General features: G+C 55.8%; 1 long non-coding RNA gene across 2 annotated transcripts; it reads right to left on the reverse strand.

Moving 5' to 3' along the window:
* Positions 1-1,562: 1,562 nt before the first annotated feature.
* On the reverse strand, positions 1,563-7,659 carry LOC121106464. 2 transcript variants are annotated; one of them, XR_005842383.2, is made up of 3 exons: positions 7,560-7,659; positions 2,895-3,072; positions 1,563-2,501 (listed from the first exon to the last, which is right to left on the reverse strand). It is a non-coding gene; the product is annotated as an uncharacterized LOC121106464 (long non-coding RNA). The 2 variants fall into 2 exon arrangements; XR_003072621.3 differs by lacking the exon at positions 7,560-7,659 and having other exon boundaries at positions 2,895-3,153.
* Between the last annotated feature and the right edge of the window lie 1,435 nt (positions 7,660-9,094).

Here is a 9,094-nt window from a genome sequence, read left to right on the forward strand (position 1 = left end):
TTTGGGGTTGCATATGGGATGGAGGAGCCCAGTGCTCCCTGCTCACCCTATAATGGGGTTTCCCCATTGCTTTGGGATCGGATATGGGATGGAGGAGCCCAGTGCTCCCTGCTCACCCTATAATGGGGTTTCCCCATTGCTTTGGGGTCGGATATGGGATGGAGGAGCCCGGACCGCGGTGCACTTCGGGGCGGTGTAACCCGACTCTCCCATTCCTGTCATGTTTTACATGGCCGGGCATGTGGTGAGATCGTGTTTGCCCAACCTTTGCTTTCCCCAAAGGAGGGAACGGAGGGGCCGCTCTGCCGCCGATTTATTGCGCCTCCGGAGAGCTCCAAAAAAGCAGATGCCTTCGGCTTAATCTGCCCCTGTTGCCATGCAAACCCCCAACCCGCTTTGATGTCCCCCGTAAATGCTCCATGTGTTTCCAATAAACGGCCGTTTTATCGCTGGAGCTGTTAAAGGCAGAGCTGGGGGGGGTCGTCCCTCGGATCTGGGGGGGCTGCGCGGGGTAACCCCTCTGCCCTCGGAAAGGGGCTGCGGTGCTGTTCCCTTCCCCGTGGTGTCCCCTCCCCATGGGGTCCCTCACCTATGGTGTCCCCTCCCCATGAGGGGTCACCTCCCTATGTGTAACTCCTCCCCATGATGCCCCTTCCCCATAAGATCCTCTCCCCATGGTGTCACCTCCCCATGGGGTCCCCTCCCTATGGTGCCCCCTCCCCATCGGGTCCCTTCCGCATGGGGGGTCACCTCCCCATGCATATCTCCTTCCCCGTGGGATCCCCTCCCCACGGTGTCCCCTCCCCATGGGGCCACCCCCATATGTGTATCCCCTCCCCATGATGTCCCTTCCCCACGGGATCCCCTCCCCGAGGTGTCAATTCCATATGTGTGCCCCCACCCTGTGGTGTCCCCTCCCCGTTATATACCCCCTCCCATGGTGTTACCTCTCTGTGGTGTCCCCTCCCCATGGGATCCCCTCCCTGTGGTGTCCCCTCCCTATGCGTATCCCCTCCCCATGATGTCCTCTCCTCGTGGTGTCACCTCCATATGTGTGCCCACTCCTCGTGGTGTCCCTTCCCCATGATGTCCCCTCTTTATGGTGTCCGCTCCCTATGTGTATTCCCCCCTCCCGGTGGTGTCCCTTCCCCATGGAGACCCCTCCCCATGGTATCACCTCTCCATGATATTCCCTCCCCATAGTGTCACCTCCCTATGTGTATCCCCTCCCCACGATGTCCCCACTCCACGGTGTCCCTTCTCCACGATGCCCTCTCCCCGTGATGCCCCCTCCCCATGGTGTCACCTCCATATGTGTATCCCCTCCCATAGATGTCCCTCCCCACGGTGACCCCTCCCCATGGTGTCACCTTCCTATGTGTATTCTAAATGCTGTGCAGTGCTGCATGGCGCTGTGCGACGCTGCAGCGCTCTTTGCAATGTCTGTTGGCTCTTTCTGTGCCCATTGGACAGCAAACTTTGGGGTCGGGGGTAGGGGGTGGCATTCTCCCTCCCCATTCCCCTACTGGCTGAAGTGTGGTGTCAGCAGCGCCGCTGATATATGCTGCAGAAGGGGTCAACAGCACCAGTATTCTTTATTCTGACAGCGCCATGAAAGTGTTATGTGGTCGCAACGCCTCCCCACTGCTCCGCCCCCTCTGCCTTTATCAACCTGAAAGGACCCACGGCCCTATTTATGACCCAACCCGAATGGCGCAGCGCGCGGGGACGGCCCACAGAGAGCGCTGATTTATGGACGTGACACACAAAGCCGACCCTCCGGGACGTCCCCTTTTGGGTGCAATTTCTGCCTTTTGCCCATTCTTCACAGCCTGTGGTGGGACCGTGAAGATCGTAGAACCACCAGGTGGGGTGTTTTTGGAGGGACCTTAGAGATCATAGAGCCATGGGATGGTTGGGTTGGAAGGGTCCTTAAAGATGGAACCATGGGATGGTTGGGTTGGAAGGGTCCTTAAAGGTCAAAGAACTATAGAATGAGTTGGGTTGGAAGGGTCCTGGAAGATCATTGAACCACGGGATGGTTGGGTTGGAAGGGTGGTCTTCTGGCTGTATTTGCCCTTTTCCTACTGATGCAACAGAAAACCAAGAGCAGAGCAGGCCACACAAGTGCAGCCGCTGTGCCTTTCTCCCCCGGCGTTATTGTTGATGGCATCTGAAGTTGGTATGCAAAATGCCTCCGCTCCCAGCCGTGACACGTCGCTGCTTGAAGCAGCCCAGCAGGGCTCTGCTTTCCCTGTGTAATTACTCCCAGACCCCAACCCATTCCCGCACTCCCTGGGGATGCACGAGCGTTCCCTGCAGTGCGGATGGGCTGAGTTAGCAATTCCCATTGCAAGACTTGCAAACCAGTGCAGCACGGGGGGTTTCTCCACTGCTGGTGGAGAGCTTGCTCGCACGCTGCAGGGCTTTGCATGGGTGATTCTTCTGTCTCAACCAGTTTATCCTCATATGGAGGTCAGCCAGGGAGCAGGGTGCTGTAACTAGGGTGAGAAAAGCTCTTGACAAGAGCACGAGGGCTCTGCTTTATGTCAAGCGCCAGCCCCGCACCTGCAGTGCTTCCCTTTGGTGTAGAGATGGCAGTGTGGCTGGAAGCGTCCGTCCGTCTGTCCATCTGATGGTTTGCTCATTCCCTTCCCTTCCCTTCCCTTCCCTTCCCTTCCCTTCCCTTCCCTTCCCTTCCCTTCCCTTCCCTTCCCTTCCCTTCCCTTCCCTTCCCTTCCCTTCCCTTCCCTTCCCTTCCCTTCCCTTCCCTTCCCTTCCCTTCCCTTCCCTTCCCTTCCCTTCCCTTCCCTACCCCTACCCCTACCCCTACCCCTACCCCTTCCCCATTACAACACTGATGAACAAAAAGGACCAAACACGGACTTACACACCTGTAGACATTCACACCATTGGTGCTTTGTCCTCCATTCCACCACCACCGGGTCCAAATCCGCACCACATCTGAAGACTCTCAGAGTCTCCAGATTTGGGGCTTCACCAAAACGCCGTTATTTCCTGACTTCTGGGGGCCAGCAGCGAGGTTGAAGTCCTGCTCTCCACCCAGAAGTCCTGCAGAAAGTCAAGATCTTCCTCAATGGAGACGTTCAGAACGTCCGTAACGATGCACGCGCAGAGTTCATGTTTCATTGTGCTTTGATTTATCATCCCTTGAGTTAATTATTGACCTTAGCTTTGCCTCGGTCAATATTTACCTCCCCAGCTCAATAAATCTCGACGTTCACCTCAACAGAAGTCAATATCTGCTTAGTGTTTATCTATTCCCTCAGTTGCTAATTTTGCTGAAAGCTTTTATTTATTCTCGCAGCGCGTGCTGCCTTGGCACACAGTGCAGGGGATCAATCCTTCCCTTGGACAAAGCCTTTGCACCTCCATGGTGCAACAAACCACAGGTGACGTTGACGCAGCCAAAGTCTCGCCCACTTGGCCAACTTTCAGGCATCGGGGTTTGGTGGTGGGTCCTGGCTTTGCTAGGACCATGGACAACAGCCTGTCCTACCACAGCTATGGAGCAAAGCCCCATGGTGGGATGTGTTGGGCAGCCCCATGGTGGGACGTGTTGAGCAGCCCCATGGTGGGACGTGTTGGGCAGCCCCATGGTGGGACGTGGTGTGCAGCCCCATGGGCTGGGGGAGGGACACGGGCTGCCTTCCCTTCTCCACCCCAATGCCATCTGCAAGGTCTGTGCTCGCCGTTCCTTGGCCAACCCTGAAGATGCTGCAGCTCTGATGGGTTCTGTGCCATTGGATGCGGCCACAGATTTTGTCTGGCCATCACCTGACTTGGGAATGGTTCTCTTTCCTCCTCACCTCTCCCTGCACATCTCCATCCCCACAACCCCCGATCCCTCTGTCCCCACGAGGAGGATCGTGGGACAACCTCCATCTCCACACTCCTGCCTCGAACTTTTAATATTTTAATTGAGTGAATTGACCTGGACTCGTCTATTGAACTCTGCCTGACCTCTTAAATAACAGGTCAAGGATTTAGCTTGGCGGCGCTGACCTCTTCCCTTATCTGCTAATACTGCTCCTCTCTCAATTAGCTGCCGTCCCCCGGCCCCGGTGCTGGGACCACTTGGCTGGCGTCAGCGTGGCTTCGTGCACGCACGAGTGGCCCCGAAACGGAGCTCATTGGGGCGGTCCCATCCGCAGCCCCTTCCTAAGGGACAGACCTCTGCGAGGGGACGTGGGATGGGAGTGCCCAGAGGATGCTCAGTCCTCTTTGGGATGGGGCAAAGTGATGCTGGGAGGGTCCCAGAGCTGCTCCAGCATCGTGCAATGCGCTCAGGATGGATTTTCCCCCGTTTCTCCATGTGCTATGGGGCATCAAGAGGAATGCTGTGCCATCAGTGCCATCAGTGTGTACCGTCAACCAAAGCCAAGTGACTACTTTGAGACATCTGGGGGACAACCATGGGATCCCTCCCCAGGAAATAATGGATAACCCTCCCCAGGAGAGTGATTGCAACTGCAAAAGTCACTTTGGTGTCACAACACGAACAACACCCAGAGCAAAATCTCCTGCACAGCAGCCGAAGCAACCCCTGCACACACAGCTCCGGTGCACGGATGAGCACTGAGGGTTTTGCACCTCCATGAGCCCCCACGTAGCATCAGGACCCCCCCATCACCCCTATGTCCATGCAACCACCCCGAGTGCCATGCAGCTGCCGCGTGCATCTGCTCGATGCTTTGCAGCAGCCGTTGGCTCAGCATGCACAGCAAATGCATGCAGAGCTTTGCAGCACCATAAACCTCCTTCTGCTCCAATTTTATCTCGGCGGAGCCCCGGCTCGTGGTTACCCAGCCCTGCTAAATTAGCGCTGGGCTCCGCATTCCAGAGTATAAATATCTGCCATTGTAGTGCTGAGGAATGCGAGCGCGTTGGAGGCTAAAATTAAAGAGCGGGGAAGGAGGCAGCTCGGGTTACCAGAAACAAGACTCCATTGTGCTCCCATTGGGGCTTGGTTTGGTGCAGGGGACTGTTCATGCTTAGGAACGGCCTGGGTTCAATGCAAGGGGCAAAGGAGCTTTGATTGCAATTTTGGGTAGATTTAATGGCCATTTTTTGGTAGCTTTAATTGCAGTTTTTGGGTACGGAGCTTGGAACTGAGAGCTGCTCCCCACCCGGTGCTTTGCAGCGGGGCGTTTTCCAGGGGGGCTGAACTGCATCTGTGCCCACATTGGGCGCTCCTCTCCCTTTCCCTTCTGCTCCCCACCCACAGTGAGCAGAAATCAGTAAATCACAGCATAAAACCCCAAACAGGAATGTGTTGGGATGTGCTGAAGCCATTGGCTGCCCCATATGCACATCTGTGGGTCCAAGCTTCTCTCCTTTGGGGGACGATGCCCCAAAGCCCCTTCGATGCTCTCTCTGCACAGAGGTATTTCTGCCCCCTGGATAAAGTGGGGCAGGAGAAACGTGTGCCTTTTCCTTCTTAAGTTGTGCAAAGGAGTGGCAAATGGGTCAGGGTTGGGTTGTGCAGAAACAAACCCACCAGGAGAAGCTCTCCCCTTCTTGCTGCAGATGCAGGTGTTTGCTTGGCCAAAGTGACCAGCAGGGTGAGGAAGGAGATATGGGATCACAGCAATAATTGCAGAGGAAAAAAGTCAGATTTGCTCATTGCTTTCTGCTTTGCTCCCCATCGTTCACATCGAGGTGAGATCTTTGCAAGGCTGTAGGGCTGAGCTCTGGTTTCCAACCCAACCAACCAAGGCACAGCTGAGTGCCCACCGCCCCTTCCATCCCCTTTCACGATCCTTTTTCTGCCCCAGCAGCACAAAAAATCACAGAAGAATGCAGCAGACAGAATAGGAAGGACCGCTGAGCCCAATTCCCAACTCCACGTGGCACCACCCCAGATCCAAACCCCATTCCCAACAGTCCTTGAGCTGACGATGGCCGCATCCCTGCAGCGCGGCGCTGGGGGCAGCTCTGCCTTTAAGCACATCCAGATGTGGGCAGCGGAGCTGTGAAAGTCCTTCTGTGGCCGCAGTGGAGGCCGTGGGGGGTGGGGGGGCACAGAGCCCAGAGGCGTCGCTCAGGGGCAGATCCCATACATCAATGTGACCATTTGGGGACCTCTCCGCCTCAGCCCCATCCCCCATCCCCGACCCCAACCCCCCAAAAAATCACTGAACGCTTTTGCTAAGCAGACAAACCCACTTCCAAACTGCAAAAAATGCATTTTCTGCACGTATCCATGCATGCATAGGCTGCATTTCCCCAAAGCAGGGTCAGGGTGCTCGTTAGGGAGATCGTCCTCATTAGGAACCCGTGCATGCTCAGCCTCATTGCAGGGAGAGGCGATGGGTGAGGATGCGGCACCCGCGCGGGTCGTAAATCAGTGCCTCTCTGTAATTTTATGTAACGTTAATAAATCAGACAAATGAAAATAGCTTGGGCCTTGTAGGGCATAAATCAGCCTCCCGCCCCGGCACGGTGCTTTAAAATAATTTGTAGATTGATGGTTGTCCGCCTCCGTGAGTGGGGTGGGGGCCTGGGAAGATTTTTCATGACCTCTGTGATGCGATGCGGTGGCCCCCGGGGCAGCGTTCCCCCTCCCCATTTGGGCACAAGAGGCTCAGTGTGCCCAGGGGTGAGCAGGGAGGGGGGCACGGGGACCCCGGGTGTACCCTCAGTGGGGGTGGGCAGATTGTCCTCTTTCTATAGGGAAAAAGGTCCCTTGACTGTGGGTGTGAACTCAGAGGGATTGGGTGCCCTATTGGGCTCTTCTGTCCCTTCTGCCGGTTCCAAGGTCTGTGCAGCAGCATCACCAGTACCACCAGTATCACCAGTACCACCAGTATCATTGACACCACGAGCATCACCAACATCACTATCGACAGAATCACCAACATCAGCATCACCGACATCCCCAACATCACCATCATCACCATGACCAACACCGCCAACATGACTGATATCACTACCACCAGTACCACCAGTACCACCGGTACGACCAGCCGTGGTGGTGGCTCTGGTTAAGGACCCCACACGGTACAAAGTGTTTTTCCCATCTGAGCACTGGAAATTACACCCTGTCCTTCCTACGGGCACCGGCGCCGTTCACCATCTGCAATAGGACCCGGCCTGTATCCACATCCCAGAACTCGTTTCACTGACACAACCTGAATTCTCCAACTGCCTGCAACGATGGGGTGGATGAGCAGCCCCCACCCCACAGACACCTCTGCAATTGGGATTTCAGCTTTGCAGGGTCCCTAAAGGGGACCTAAGTCCCATTCCCAAGAGGGACAGAAACCCCATTCCCAAAGGGAACCTAAGACCTTTCCCAATGGGGAACCTGGACCCTGGCCCCACATGGGACCTAAGATCCATCCCCACAGGGGACCTAAGCACTGTCCCCATATGAAACGTAAACCCCATCCCCAAAGTGAATCAGCCCTGTCCCCTAATGTGGACCTAAGTCCCACCCCCAAAGGGATACAGACATTCCCATGTATGCTCTGTCCCAAAGAGGACCAAAGCTCCTCCCCCATAAACCCCACATCCCCAACGGGAACCCATCTCACCCGCACGCGTGGGCTGAGCTGCGGTGCTTCCCATCCCCATCCCATCGCCGGGAGCTGCGCTCACATCCTAAACACCCCGCGAGGACAACGCACAGCTCTTCCCAATCCCCCAACCCTACCGAGGGAGGACACCCAACAACCAGAGCCCCCTCCCACTCCACGAACCGCCACCCAAACAGCAGCAAACGCTGCGCATCACATGGCAGGACCCGGGATTATCCCATCATGTCGCTAAACCCTCACGCGACCCAAGGAATGTCCCCTCCCTGTGGGAGCACAGAAACCCCCGGCGTTCCGAAGCAGGAGGTGTCAGCACTCATTTCTGCTGATGGTTTCTATCGCTGATCAAACAGAGACGTAATTAACGCACCGGGACTTCGGATGGGGAGCTCATTTTTTAGGGGCATCACGGGGAGTGATTAGTGAAAGCAAACCGCCTGACCCCGCGGTTCCCATCCGGAGGTTCTGTGCTAATGAGGGGAGGTGGAGCAGGGCTGGAAGTCCGGCGTCCCCATTGGTGAAGGGCAGTGCAACCCGAAGGATGGCAAAACCCACTTGGTTGGTCGCTACCGGTGGTGTAGCACAGAGTTCTGCTGCCAGGTGTGCACCGCTGGGTGACATCACTGTGGTCCCGTATGGCGTTGGGTACCAAAGAATGTCAGCTCCCACCTTGCATCTCCCAGAGGTCCCATCTGGGGTTGGGTACAAAAAGCATTGGCTCCCACTTTGTGTCACCCAGTGATCCCAGGTGTGGTTGGGTACCCAAAATGTTGGCTCCCACTCTTCATCACCCAAAGAATCCATGTGTGGTTGGGTACCAAAAAGCATTGGCTCCCAGTTTGCATCTCCCAGAGGTCCCACATGAGGTTGGGTACCAATAAACACTGGCTCCCAGTTTGCATCACCCAGTGATCCCATGTGTGGTTGGGTACCAAAAAGCACTGGTTCCCAGTTTGCATCTCCCAGAGGTCCCATATGGGGTTGGGTACCAAAAAGCATAATCTCCCACACTGCATCTCCCAGTGATCCCATGTGAGGTTGGATATCAAAGAGCGTTGACTCCAAATTTGCATCTCCCAGAGGTCCCACGTGAGGTTGGGTACCAATAAGCATTGGTTCCCACTCTTCATCTCCCAGAGGTCCCATATGGGGTTGGGTACCAAAAAGCATTGGCTTCCACTCTTCATTGCCTACAGGTCCCACGTGAGGTTGGGTACCAAAAACCATTGGTTCCCAATTTGCATCTCCCAGAGGTCCCATATGGGGTTGGGTACCAAAACCCCCTAAACTGCTGTGAGAGGGATGCTCACCCTCAATCCCCATTATTGGTGCTCATATCTGTGGGGTTTTGGAACCGTGCACAAAAAGCCCTCCTGGTGTTGGGGTCACCTGTGCTGCACCCCATGCACACCCCACCGGATGCAGAGAATCCGGGAGGTCCACCATGCAGCTCTCAGTGCTCCAAAATACAGCAGAGGGGTTCCAATCCGATGGGGTCACTTCTAAGGCATTTCAACCCCCATGGAAAGTCAACG

This window comes from Gallus gallus, chromosome 34 (genome assembly GCF_016699485.2).
Source record: "Gallus gallus isolate bGalGal1 chromosome 34, bGalGal1.mat.broiler.GRCg7b, whole genome shotgun sequence".
Classification (NCBI taxonomy): Eukaryota; Metazoa; Chordata; class Aves; order Galliformes; family Phasianidae; genus Gallus; species Gallus gallus.